The following is a 15075-nucleotide window of genomic DNA, read 5'->3' on the forward strand; positions in this document are numbered from 1 at the left end:
ATTGGAAAACACTGACTTAATCACCCCCAGACGAGAAAGCCTTTGGGAAGCCCAGGAGGCCAGTGGAGAAGTTCCAGCACACCCACGGAGCAAAAGTTCCAGTCGGACACACTGGCGAAGGTAAGAGGAACAGTTTAACTTCAGGCGTGCTGCTCCTCCCTCAAGGAGGCACCGCTCAGTGCCAAGATGCCCTTCTCCACCTGTGATTCCTCTCTGGGAAAATAAAAGCGTGGGAGTGAGCACCTGGGTCCTGAACCATGCAGGATGCTACCAAAGAGATTTATTTCTCTTTTGCCTCATCCAGGGTACTGAGTTATGAGCTGCATGACTGAGGGGCAGCAAGCAGATAGGGAAACAGCAGCCAGTACTTGAAACACACCATAGGAATGTGGTACCTTCCAACTGTGTCACAGATTCCAGTGGAGGCCTGCCCATAAACCATGGGAGGTAAATTCTGTGAGCTCTAGCCTATTACCATAACTAACAAGGTTTTATTTTTTATTTTATTTTTTTAAACTTTTTTTTTTTTCAAATTTATTGATTATTTTAGAGTGAGAGTAAGGGATAGATAGAGAGAAACATCAGTTTTTATTCCACTGATTTTTACATTCATTGATTGACTCTTGTATGTGCCTTGACTGAGGATTAAACCCACAGCTTTGGTGTGTTGAAATGACACTCTTAGCAGCTGAGCTACCTGGCCAGGGCTGTAACTAAGCAAGTTTTTAAATCATAGATTTGCATGTATGATTGAGAACACTACAGAGATGGCGTCATGGGTATAAAAAGCCAATCTTGTTTGCTAAGAGACAGGACTGCTGGGCTGACTTGACTTCCTTTATTGGAAATATTACCAGACAGATAAATTGAAGACATGAGAATATACCTAGATTTATAACATAATTGAAAAAAAATTCCATGAAATCCTATGGTACAGATGAAGAAAGTGGACTGAATGTAATAGAGTTGTATTTATAAGTGGTTGGATGACCTTACCATAGGATGTGAATAAATACAATTGAAAAATAAAGTCTTTGTTAGAATATGCCTTTGACTTTTACCTGCTTCCACATGTTTAATCAGTGTTTGCTCAAATGTATTGTGGCTTCCTGGTCAAATTTCACATATCTTGATTTTGAGCTAGGTAACTAATAAGCTAAGAAAAGAATTAGCTACATCAGGAGCTTGCCAAGTTCTAAAACATATCACATATAGAAAAATGGAATTTCATGGGGTTAAGTGAATAGTCCTATAAGATTACGAGGACAGTACCAACTAATTGTATAAATAATATTTTAAAGAGTTAGGCTTAAAGCCAATATGAAAAATAATTGGAGTTTTATTTATTTATTTATCTATCTATTTATATTTATTTATTTATTTAGTACTTTTCTGAAGTGAGAAGTGGGGAGGCAGAGAAACAGACTCCTGCATGCACCCGGCCAGGACTCACCCAGCAAGCCCAATAGGGGGTGATGCTCTGCTTACTGGGCTTTGCTCTGTTGCAACCAGAGCCATTCTAGCACCTGAGGCTGAGGCCATGGAGCCATTCTCAGTGCCCAGGCCAACTTTGTTCCAGTGGAGCCTTGGCTGCAGGAGGGGAAGAGAAAGATAGAGAGAAAGGAAAGGGGCAGGAGTGGAGAAGTAGATGGGCATTTCTCCTGTGTGCCCTGGCCAGGAATTGAACCCGGGGCCTCCATACACCGGGCTGATGCCCTACCACTGAACCAACCAGCCAGGGCCTAATTAGAGTTTTAGACTATAAATTCTATGTTAACAGAATAGTATAGTTACCCATAACAAAACAGCCCATTTAATCTCCTATTATATAAATCGTGCTTATAGCATTTAGAATAAAGGTAGTAAAATTCCACTCTAATTCAGGTTTATCAGGCTTTATCTGACATACTTCCTGTGTTCACTTCTGTACTACAGGTATTGTCCAGAGTTCTTTGGGTTAAAGCGACAAAGACCAAGTCTAACCAACTCAGTAAAAATAAACAAAAACATACCAAATATGTGAAGAAATTTGTTCAAGAAGTAGCTTCTAAAAAAATTAAAGGAAAACAACTTCCTTTTGTAGCCATCAAGTAATAATTAGACTGGGCTTATGCTCCTGCCCTACACAACAAATACTTGGACAAAATATATGAAACAATTCTTTTTAGACCTTAGGCAAGGGGATTGTGATCCCTGAGAAAAGGCAAGCAGATGAGGTGAATCCTAGAATCACTCCGGCTTTCTTAGACGTATTCCCTGGACCACAGCAGGGGATCACAGGAGAGACAGATACTAGAGTTTAGGGAGGCCGAGGTGGCTGAAATTTGAAGCACAGTATACCAAAGAAGAGAGAATTGCACAAGGAAAGATCTCCAGAAATTTACATGGGGTCTTTCTGTCACTGAATTATAAACTATGATGACAAGGGTGACACTGTATAACAATATACACCCACCAATCAGGAAGCTTGTAAACCAATTACCAGAGCCCTTGCGAACCGATAAACAGAATGAAGAGTGACTAGTGTTCAATGAACATCTGGGGACAGTCAATAGACACTCCAGAAAGGTCATGTTTCATTATAATGTATTAGCTTGGGCCCACTCGGGAGCTAGAAACCACAGAGTGGGTTAAACAAGGGGGTTTAACTCTGATAAAAAGTGGCTATAAGATACGACAATTCTGTGTACTCCTGGGCTGAGAAAGTGCTCAAGAAAGGACACAATTGTAAGGGGTTCAGACCTCATTGGAGTGGGTATAGTCTAGTCCACTGGACAGCAGAGCCTGCTGGTCTGCCCAGGCAGGAGCTGCTCTGAAGTGTCTAAGCCATCAGGAAGCAATCCTCTGGAGTGAAGGCAAGATCCTGGTGATTAGTAACGGTCTGTGGGCAGGCAGAGAGAGTGGCCGCTCTGCAGGAACCCTCTGGACCACACATGCGCCTGTGGAGGGAGCAGGAGTTGGGAGATGCCTTCACAGGCAGGAAGTTGTAGAGGTTACAGGGACTCCATGGGAAACCTGTGGGCTGCAGGCAAACCGTAATGGTGGAACTAAAGTAGGAATTGGAGTACAAGTGGGAGGAGGCTTTAGCGTGGTGACATAAGCAGAAGGCCTTCAGGGCACCAGTTTTTTTTGTCAAGGGGCCACAGGACATTTACCGTAATGCCAGAATAGGGATGCAGGGTCTTTGGCAGAGAGCAAAGAATTGATGATCCTCTTGCCAGAGTCGCAAGAAAATAAAAATACAGACTAACATTCCTCCTGAATATAGACATTCCTGAAAGCAAGTTTAGCAAATCAAACCCAGTATTACATAAAATCTATAATACGCATTGGCCAAGTAAGCTTTCACTCAGGATTGCAGGCAGTTTTAACATTCAACTCGATCAATTAACAAAATAAAGGAGAGAAGCTATGCAGGACTTGATATGGAAAAACATTTGACAAAACTTAAGTCATCTATGGTAAAAAACAACAAAACACTAAAAAATCAAGAAACCTTTTAATAAAGGAACTTATTCAGCCAATAAAAGATGTTGATGAAAAATCTGCAGCTAACATACTACTTACTGGTAAAAGAATGATTTTTTTTTGTTTTAATTGGGAAATAAGACAGAGATGTTAACTTTATCACTTTTATTCAACTTGTATTGGGGATCCTATACAGAGCAATAAGGCAAGTAAAAAAATAAAAGAAGTAAAACTATATTATTTATATGAAAAATATCCCAAGGAAGTTTGAAAAAACTATTAAAACTAATAAGTAAATTTAGTCATGTTGCAAAGTATGAAACTTCTGTATAAAATTCCATTGTGGCCTAACCAGTTGATGGTGCAGTGGATAGAATGTCAGCCTGCAATGCTGAGGACCCAGGTTCGAAACCCTGAGGTCACCAGCTTGAGTGTGGGATCATAGACATGATGCCATGGTTGCTGGCTTGAGCCCAAAGGTCGTTGGCTTGAAGCCCAAGGTTGTTGGCTTGAGCAAGGGGTCACTGGCTCGGCTGTAGCACCTCAGTCAAGACACATATGAGAAGCAATCAATAAACAACTAAGGTGCCACAGTGAAGAATTGATGCTTCACATCTCTCTCCCTTCCTGTCTGTCCCTGTCTGCCTCTGTCCTCTCTCTCTCTAAAATAAAGAAATGAATAAATAAATAAAATAAAATTCTATTGTGTTTCTCCATATTAGCAACAAACAATTAGAAACTAAAATTCAAAATAATTTTACTTACAAATACATTAAAAATATAAAAATACTTAGTGATATATTTTTAAAAATATGTGAAAAACTGGTATGCTAAATACTATAAAATATTGCTGAGAGATATTAAAAACAATCTAAATTAATGGAGAGATACAATGTTTGTAGATTAGAGAATTCAATAATGTTAACATGCCAATTTTCTTGAGGTTATCAATATATTTAAGGCACTCTCAATCAAAATTCCAAAGTGACATTTTAAAACATTGACAAGCTAATTCTGAAATTCATATAGAAGATTAAAAAAAAAACCATCACAAAACACCCAAACTTAGAAGAGCTAGCCAAATTTTGATAAAAAAGGGAGTAAAATTAGAAAATATACATAAGTTGACTTCTACAATAAAGCTATAGTGAGGCAGACAGCATGGTATTGGCATAAGAAAAGAAATATAGGTAAAATGAAAAGACAGTGACTCCAGAAAGAGACCCATTCTCACGTGGCCCGTTGATTCTCAGTAAAAGTGGCAAGATTATTTAATGGGGAAAAAGATAATTTTATTAACAAATTGTGCTGAAACAACTGGAAGGCTATGTGAAAAATAATAAATTCTGCCCTTAGCTCAGACCAGACACAAAAATTAATTTCAAATGAATCATAGACCTAAACATAACAACTAAAACTAAAATTCCGGAGGCCATAGGAGAAAATCTGTTTCACCTTGGGATAAGCAAAGAGCTCTTAGATAAAGCATAAAAACCACAACCATAAAAGAAAAATAATTAATGAATTAGACTTCATAAAAACTTATACTGTTTGAAACACACCTTAAGAAATTAAAAGGCAATAAAATAAAATAATTTTTAAAAAAATTGAAAAGCAGCCAACTGAAAGAATGTATTTGCTATACACATGGCTGACAAATGTCTGGTATTCAAAATATGTAAAGAGCTCTTAAAAACAAGCAACAAAAATATAAGTGAAATGATTAAAAATTTGGTAAGAAAATTTGGACACTTCATCAAAGAACAAATGGCATGCAATCACATAAAAAGGTGGCGAACGTCTTTGAGGGTCACCATCATTAGTCATTAGGTAAATGCAAATTAAAACTATGAGGTACCAAGTAGAACGGCTAAAATAAAAATACAGACTATACCAAGTGTTGATAGAAATATGGAGCAACTCTCATACATTGCTGGTGGGCGTGTAGAGTTATGTATTCACTTTAGAACACAGTTGATCTCCATTGTAGAGATACACACACACTTACTATATAAACCAGTAATCCCATTATACAAACAACATAAATGAATCTCAAAAACGTTAGGCCAAGTGAAGGAAGCCAGACACAAAGGAATGAATACATACTATATGATTCCATTCTAGAAACTCTAGAAAAGACAAATCTAATCTATACCTATAGGAAGCAGCTCAGTGAGCCAGGGATGGGATGAGATGGGGAACTGATTTCAAAGGGGTGCAGGGAAACTTTCTGAGGGGATGGAATTGTTCATTATCTTGATTGTGATGGTGGTGGTTACACGGGTGTATATTATTCAAAACGAATCAAATTGTACATTTAATATGAGTGTAATACATTAAATGTAAAACATACCTCATAGCTGATTTTAAAAATTAAAAGAAGTGGAGCAACTAAATTTCATTAAGTGTAAAGAAGAGTAGCTTTGGGGATTAAGTGACGTAAGTTAATGATCAATCTCTAGAAGCAGGGGTAGTCAACCTTTTTATACCTACCACCCACTTTTGTATCTCTGTTAGTAGTAAAATTTTCTAACCACCCACCGGTTCCACAGTAATGGTGATTTATAAAGTAGAAAAGAAACTTTACTTTATAAAATTTATAAAGCAGAGTTACAGCAAGTTAAAGCATATAATAATAATTACTTACCAAGTACTTTATGTCAGATTTTCTCTAAGTTTGGCAGAATAAATTTTTATGAAACAACTTACTATAGTTAAATCTATCTTTTTCTTTATAAAATACTTTGGTTGCTCTGCTACTGCCCTCCATGAAAGCTGGAACGCCCACTAGTGGGCGGTAGAGACCAGGTTGACTACCACTGCTCTAGAACAGGGGTCAGGAACCTATGGCTCGTGAGCCAGATGTGGCTCTTTTGATGGCTGCATCTGGCTCGCAGACAAGTCTTTAATAAAAATAATAATAACATTAAAAATATAAAACATTCTCATGTATTACAATCCATTCATTTCCTACTGCTCATATTCATAGTTGCGGGTGGCTATAGCCAATCACAGCTGTCCTCCGGGACAACATCAAATTTTTATTGGATAATGCATAATGTACATGAGTCGTTGTGAGGTCAGTAAGTAAACTTTCCTCCTTTTAATCAAGTAGTCAGCTAGCTAATTGCAGAAATCCTTTTGATGAAGAAGATGTCTAAAAGAAAAAAAAGATGAGGAGTATCATATTTTTCAGCAGGAATGGACAGAGGAATTTGCCTGTGTGGAGAGAGCAGGTTCTGCAGTGTGTCTAACATGCAATGATAAAATTGCATTGATGAAATGGTCAAATATAAAGTGGCACTTCAACACATGCCATACTACATTTGCATTGAAATATCCAGTGGGGGACAGCAGGAAGAAAGCATGCCAAGAGCTACTGTGCAGAGTGCAAGCTAGTCAGCAGCAACTCCGTGTTTGGACCCAACAAGGTGACTGGAATTCGGCTAGCTTTGCTGGTGCTTTAGCAATTGTGAGAAATGGAAAGCCATTCACAGATGGGGAGTATGCCAAAACATTCATGCTTGATGTTGTCAATGAACTTTTTGATGACTTTTTGGATAAAGACAAGATAATCAAACGAATAAAAGACATGCCTCTATCGGCAAGAACTGTTCATAATTGTGAATGATGGCAAATCAAATTGAGGCAACACAAGTGAAGGACATAAATTCAGCACCATTCTTTTCTCTCGCTTTGGATGAGTCAACAGACGTAAGCCATTTATTCTAGTTCAGCATGAATGCAAGGTATGCTGTTGGTGACACATTTCATGAGGAAAGTCTTGCTGTTTTGCTTATGAAAGAGACAACAAGAGGGGAGGATTTATTCAAGTCTTTCACTGAGTTCACTGAAGAAAAAAATCTACCAATGGATAAACTTATTTTGGTGTGTACTGATGGTGCTCCATGCATGGTGGGGGAAAATGGAGGATTTGTAGCGCTTCTTCATGAACATGAAAAGAGACCCATCCTAAGTTTTCACTGCATCCTTCATCAAGAGGTGCTTTGTGCTCAGATGTGTAGTAAGCAGCTTGATGAGGTGACGTTGTTGGTCATTCGGGTGGTCAACTTTATTGTTGCCCGAGCTTTAAATGATCGCCAGTTTAAAACACTGCTGGATGAAGTTGGGAATAATTATCCTGGTCTGCTTCTGCACAGCAATGTGCGCTGGTTGTCAAGAGAAAAGGTGCTCAGCCATTTCGGAGCTTGTCTGAGCAAAATCCAGACTTTTCTTGAAATGAAAAACGTTGAGCATCCTGAGTTAGCTAACACTGAGTGGCTCCTGAAGTTCTACTATCTCATGGACATGACTGAACATCTGAAACGGGTCAATGTGAAAATGCAAGGAGTTGAAAATACAGTCTTATCCCTTCAACAAGCAGTGTTTGCATTTGATAACACGCTGGAAATCTTCATCGCTGACATTGAAACAGATCGTTTACTACACTTTGAAAAACTGGGAGAGTTTAAAGATTCATGCACAGCAAGTGACCCTGCTCAGCATCTTGATCTCCAGCAGCTAGCAGGCTTCACATCTAATCTCCTGCAGTCATTCAAAGTGTGCTTTGGAGAATTTTGTGAGCATACTCATCTTTTTTTTTTAATGGGGTGACATCAATAAATCAGGATACATATATTCAAAGATAACAAGTCCAGGTTATCTTGTCGTTCAATTATGTTGCATACCCACCACCCAAAGTCAGATTGTCCTCTGTCACCTTCTATCTTGTTTTCTTTGTGCCCCTCCCCACCCCCTATCCCTCTCCCATTCCCCCCTCCCCCCCGTAACCACCACACTCTTATCAATGTCTCTTAGTTTCACTATTATGTCCCACCTACGTATGGAATAATACAGTTCCTGTTTTTTTCTGATTTACTTATTTCACTTCGTATCATGTTATCAAGATCCCACCATTTTGCTGTAAATGTTCCGATGTCATCATTTCTTATGGCTGAGTAGTATTCCATAGTGTATATGTGCCACATCTTCTTTATCCAGTCATCTATTGATGGGCTTTTTGGTTGTTTCCATGTCCTGGCCACTGTGAACAATGCTGCAATAAACATGGGGCTGCATGTGTCTTTACGTATCAATGTTTCTGAGTTTTTGGGATATATACCCAGTAGAGGGATTGCTGGGTCATAAGGTAGTTCTATTTTCAGTTTTTTGAGGAACCACCATACTTTCTTCCATAATGGTTGTACTACTTTACATTCCCTATGAGGGTTCCTTTTTCTCCACAGCCTCTCCAACATTTGCTATTACCTGACTTGCTAATAACAGCTAATCGAACAGGTGTGAGGTGGTATCTCATTGCCGTTTTGATTTGCATTTCTCTAATAGCTAAAGAAGATGAGCATCTTTTCATATATCTGTTGGCCATTTGTATTTCTTCCTGGGAGAAGTGTCTATTCAGAGCATACTCGTCTTTTTAAGTTCATCACCCATCCACATGAGTGTGCAGTGGACAGTGCCAACCTGAGTTACATCCCCGGTATCTCCATTAGAGATTTTGAGCTACAAGCTGCTGACCTGAAGGCCTCAGACCTGTGGGTGAATAAGTTCAAGTGACTGAATGAAGATTTGGAAAGACTTGCACAACAGCAAGCAGAGTTGGCGAGCAAACACAAGTGGGGAGAAATGAAAAAATTTCAACCGTGGACCAGCTGATTGTCAAAGCTTGGAACATGCTTCCCGTCATATACCACACACTGCAGCATGTGAGTATTGCTGTACTGACAATGTTTGGCTCTACATATGCATGTGAGCAGTCTTTCTCACATCTAAAGAATGTTAAGACCAACCTACGATCACGTTTAACAGATGGAAGTCTCAACACCTGAATGAAGCTTAACCTCACCAGGTATCAACCAGACTACAATGCCATCAGCAAAACCATGCAGCACCAGAGGTCGCATTAATGGTAAGAAGTACTTTATTCATCATTGGTTAGCAACAGCATAACAACGTTATTAAAAAGAATTCAGAGACTTATTGTACTTTGAAAGTGTTAGTCTTACATAAAATGCACACATTTACTTGTATTTAGTGTTAAACATATTGTATGGCTCTCACGGAATTACATTTTAAAATATGTGGCGCTCATGGCTCTCTCAGCCAAAAAAGGTTCCAGACCCCTGCTCTAGAGCATTGTCATAGGGATTAATCAGCTCTAGATTTATTTGTTCTTGACCCACTGTCATCAAAGTTTGGATTCCTGGCAAAGAAGGTCTGAGGGGACTTGTTTAGGTCCTGAAGAAGGAAAAAGCTGGACGATCTGACAGATCTTCCCAGACTTCACCAAGTGTGACAGGGTTGGTGCCCCGATCCTAGGTAGTGTTAACCAGAAAATGAAGCAATAATGTCTGGTAAACAAACAAACAAAAAATAGTCTTCCCTTGTTTGTTTCCAAGGACACCAAGGGGACCAAGAAAAATAGTGAGATTTCAAACACATATATGTTCATTCCATTCCAGCCTAATTTTTGCATGGGCTGTTTGCCCGCTGTAGTTACTGACTGGGGATACATATGTATTTGAGATCTTTACAGAGAAACAAAGTTCATACTAATGTGTGGAAGAGAAATCTGGTATGAGAGGATCATTTGTCATGGGTTTGAGCGCGAGCTTTTTTTTTTTTTTTTTCTTCTTTGAAGGTGGGGATGATAGAATTCAGTGAACACAGAACGAACTTCCCAGCAACTAGAAGTTTGAGTCTGCTTGGGTCGTCCAGAGGCGGAGAAATTCTTTTAATAAGGAGGAGGAAAGTGGACAGAGAAATAGATTCCAGAATTCACGTCCTGCCCATGCCGCAGATGGAGAAAAGACTTTTCATGGTTTTACCCTTCTATTATTGGGTCTCCCGGGACCTCCTTGGCCAGTCGGCAGAGGGAGCCATTCCCCAAGAAATGTCGCGCGAGGCCTCGCAGAGATTTTCTTGCGGGTCAAGGGAGTTCTCCCTCCGCCCCGCCTCTGTGCCGCGGGTTCCCTTAGCCCTACCCATCCCCCCAACTCCTCGCTCCACCTTCTCAAACACTTTGTTGCTGCCTCGCACACTTTGGTACCGCTAGGTCACCCATCCCTTCGTCCCACATTGGCATTCTCTTCCTGGCAGTGCTGGGGACGCGTCGTCCACTCCAGCTGGTCGCTCGGGTGCTGTCCCCTAAATCTTAGAGGGTCTAGGACACCTCCCGGGCTTTGACCCGGGGACGCTCACTAAACGGGAATCGGGACGCAGACCAGCACTCTCTCTGCCCCTCTGCGGGGGACACCGAGGTTTGCCAACTTCGTGACCGGACGATTGGCGGGGTCACTCTCGGACAGTGGAAACTGCTCAGGGCAGGGGAGATTTGCGATCGGAGCGCAGGAGCGGGGTCGGGGGGTCGCGAGCCTGCAGTAGGGGGCTGTGCGCGGCGCCAAGCGACGCCCACCTCCAGCGGTCACTGCCCCGGAGGCAGCAGCTGCAGCAGCGGCAACTGCTCGCATCCCGGCCCCGATTCGGCCCCGGCTCGGATTACTCCCCTCCTCCGCCAGCATCTCGGGCCAGGCAGGAGAAGCCTTACTCAAGTTTGCAGCAAGGACTTTCCCCGGTGCGCAAAACTGCGGGTCTGGAAACGCGCTGAGACTGGCCTCCTTTCCCGCGTCTCCACCTTCGAACCTGAACGAAGACTCGCAAGTACCGCTCTCTTCTGGGACGCTGCTTGGAGGTCAAGGGCTCTTTTTTGGGACAGATTTTGTTTCTCGGCTGGCGTTTGGTGAAAACGGGAAAAGTGTTGCGCTGCGAATCTCAGGATCTCGGGACCTGGGTAAGAGTTTGGCAAACTCAGCTCTGGCAGCCGCTGGACCTTAGCTGGAGGTGGAGGGGGCACATCTTCTTCGCCAGGAAACCCGGGTGGAACGTGAGGTGGGGCAAAATGGGCTGAGTCTGTCTGGGTTGTTTACATCTCTTCGGTTTATTGTTTGCATTTGGTCTAGTTATTTGGGGCTTGTAGAAACTTCCTGGAGTATTTTTCGCAGGGAGACATCCTCGTTGTGCATTTTAGTTTGCATAATTTCTGCACTTGCGTTGCCTTGTCTGCTCTCTGATGATCGGTGTCATAGCTGGGTGCAGAGAGGTTTGGGGGCAATCAGACTGAGAATGAAAAGTAGTTTCTGCGGGGCCCTTACATTGAGATCAGCTTAACTTCTCCTTTAGGATCTTGACTTGTTTTCTAAACTTTTCTTTCTCCAGTACTTGATATTCAGATGGTGCAATAGACGAGATAGTCCCTATCCTGCATTCTCCACATCCTGTAGGGGTGTCAGGATTGCAGGCTAGGTGACTTAGACCAGAGAGGTCTCTTCCTTGTGTGAATGCCTGGCTCCTTAAGGAATGTTGGGGGGGGGGGGAGCGATTCTTCAAGTCATAATTACCATAGAAAGATCTATCTCCTGTTGGTCTTTTAAATTCCTTTGATCTGGGACTTTTACCCCTGGTTTAGGAAAATATTTTAACTTTCTTTTCTTTCCTTTTCTTCCTTCCTTCCTTCCTTCCTTCCTTCCTTCCTTCCTCCCTTCCTTCCTTCCTTCCTTCCTCCCTCCCTCCCTTCCCTTCTTTCCTCCCTTTCCTTCTTCCCTCCCTCTCTCCCTCCCTTCTTCCTCCCTCCCTTCCTTCCTCCCTTCCTTCCTTCCTTCCTTCCTTCCTTCCTTCCTTCCTTCCTTCCTCCCTCCCTCCCTCCCTCCCTCCCTCCCTCTCTCCCTCTTTCCTTCCCTCCATCCCTCCCTCTCTCCCTCCCTCCCTTCCTTCCATGATCCCACTGAGTAAATGAAGTATAATGATGTCTATGATGCTTTTTTAGAAAATATCCTCACATGAGCACTCAAATTCTTTAGAGTGAATTTAAAGTTAGAGGTTTGATTAGTCCAGAAGCTCTTAGGCAGTGATATCCATGCTGTCCCCAGGGGAGAGAAGAAGGAAGTTCCTTTTTGGTTCTCCTTGCCTTTTCCTTTAGGTCCCAGATCTCACTTTGCATAGGGTCTTCTCAATGAAAGATGCGTCATTCCTTTTGGGTGAAAAGACTGGGGCCAGGTCATGTTCTCCAGAAATGGCGTCTTCCTGAGGTCACTGCTCCAAGAGGTCAGCTTGAAGTATACTTTTTGTTTGGTTGCCCTGAGGTCAGAGTGTTGAGGAGATGGTAAGATCTGGGGCCAGGGAGCCTGGAGTCCTCTCTCAAACCCATAATTTCCAGTTGTATGATTTTGGGTGTTGCTTAATGTCTCTACTGTCTTTTATAACAACAGAATGATAATAAGAGATAAATGAGTTTTTGCATGTGGTGTGCTAACAAGCTTGGCAGATAAGCAAGAAAATATTAGCTATTACTATTATTAAGCTAATATTGGTGACTTGCTGTAGGATAATATAGCTTTTATTAGCTTTCATTGTTTTAGCTGTTATTTCTCTGTGGGTGGTCTTTGAAGGCTGTGCTCATGTGGCTTTACTTCCATCTCAGACACGATATATTGTAAAACTTAGCTCAGACATCATCTTTGCATAACTTTCTGTTGAGGACCCTTCAAATGAAAGAAAGTGCATGTGGCAGGACTGGGATTTATAGAGGAGGGGTCATGGTTAAATGCCAAAGGGTTATTAAGACAAGCTAGCAGGTGGGAAGTCTACATTTAGTTTACAATCTAGAGGGTCTTAGAGACTCCTTGCATTAATATACCTCCTTTAATCTATTTTTAAGAGGCTGATCATTTATTTAACAATTATTTATTAAGCATCTATTATATTTCAACCACTGCTCTAGGTTCTGTTATTTAATTTCTTTAGCTTTATTTTAAAGATGAATATGCATGCGTATTTAGCCCCTCCCCACCATTTCAGGGCTTTGTGGGATACTAACACCCTATAAATTAAATTCCAAATACTTTTTAGCAACATATATTTCAACACTCATTAAAATAAGAAGCATGGCCTGACCTGTGATGGTGCAGTGGATAGAGTGTCAACCTGGAATGCTGAGGTCACTGATTCGAAATGCCCGGTAAAGCAATGCCCAACTGAAGTGACGCAACTGAGTTGATACTTCTTGCTCCCCCACTTCTCCTGTCTCTGTAAAATCAATAAATAAAATATTTAAAATAAAAAGCATGTATCATTGAGGAATTGAAGGAAATATTTAGTATAACCTCATGCAGGGTACTTCTCCCATTAGCTTCATCATATGTAAACTTGTTTGAGGAGGCGGAGAACAGCTGGATAATCTAATGTTCCTTCTGGCTCTACAATCTTTAAATTATTGGCCTTACTTCACTGGTGGTTGTTTTTAAACTTCTTTTTTTAAAAAACAAACAAACATTTGTTTTGTTACCTAAATATGTCCCCTTCATTGTTGCATGTTAATCAAATGGAGTAATGACACTAATAATTAATAAAAAAGGAAAAGTGTTTAGCTCAGCCTGTAGTTCATCAGCCATTCTCAGGCTTCAGTGCATGTCAGATGCAGGGAGTGGGCTTGTTAAAAATATGAGATTGAATTATGAGAAATTTCCAAAATTTGACCATTTTGACGTACATAAAATGGCAATTTCATATCATTCAACTTAATATAAATCCTAGCCCCCTCCACTTTGATTCAGGTGCAGTAAATCTTGGGTGAAGTATGAAAAGTCTGAAGTTTTAAAAATGTTCCCCCGATGATTCTTACACAAACCCAAGTCACATGCTCATTTAGCAACAATGGATTTTCCTTCCTCTCAAGAGTCTCCTTGGTCCAATAGCATATTTCTAAAATACACATCTAATCATGTCATTCCCTTGTTTGAAAATTGATGACAGCTGAACAGATAGACAGCTATCAGAAGGAAGGGGGATGAGGGGCCGGGAATAAAGAAGGTGAAGGGATTAGTCAATTTACATGTACATAACACATAGATACAGACAGCAGAGCAGCAAGTCCCAGAGGGAAAGGGGAAATGGAGGTAGGGAGGGGGGCAAAGGGGTGAAATGGGAATGAAAGATACTTTGCATGGGGCCTGGGAGCACGATGTGGTGGGATTGAGGATGTTATATTGAGTGGGACACTTGAAACCATGTCAACACAAAAAATTAAAAGCTAAAACTAAAAAAATAAATAAATAAAAAATCAATGGCGGCTCCCCAGATGGTGAGCATCATTGTCACTCAAGTGCTTATTGAAAATGCAGATTCCAGGGCTCTACAATGTAAAGGCTAGCAATCTGCATTTAGCAGATCCCCGAGGGAATCTGGCGAAAGTGATTGCAAATGATGGTTGGAGAAATACTGGTTTACAGCATAAATATAACCACATGATACACATAACCAGGTTTGCTCGGTCGTCTCTGGGTTGTTTCTTGGCGTCCTTGTTCCCCAAGCGTCTGAGCCCCACTGTTTTTGATCTGTTACTGTTCTTTGGCGAACGTGTTGCCTGCTTTCACTACTCCCTGACCTAGCTGTGTATGCTCTTCCCCAGTCAGAAATGTCTTTACTACTCTTTGCAGTGTAATCAACTATTTTGCTACCCATTTATCTTTCAATGTAAAGTTCATATAAGACCTCCCCTCTAAAATGTTTCCTAATTCTCTCACATAGACTTAGTGA

At 41.1% G+C, this 15075-nt stretch overlaps 1 protein-coding gene across 3 annotated transcripts in view; it reads left to right on the plus strand.

Moving 5' to 3' along the window:
* The first annotated feature begins 10545 nt into the window (after positions 1-10545).
* Positions 10546-15075, plus strand: part of MEGF10 (multiple EGF like domains 10) — a 195641-nt gene continuing 191111 nt past the window's right edge. For all 3 annotated transcript variants that reach the window (XM_066274255.1, XM_066274256.1, XM_066274257.1), the window contains exon 1: positions 10546-11275. The gene's annotated coding sequence lies outside the window, so the exon portion shown is untranslated. The remainder of the gene's footprint in view (positions 11276-15075) is intronic.

The sequence above is a fragment of the Saccopteryx bilineata genome, chromosome 4, assembly GCF_036850765.1.
Source record: "Saccopteryx bilineata isolate mSacBil1 chromosome 4, mSacBil1_pri_phased_curated, whole genome shotgun sequence".
NCBI lineage: Eukaryota > Metazoa > Chordata > Mammalia > Chiroptera > Emballonuridae > Saccopteryx > Saccopteryx bilineata.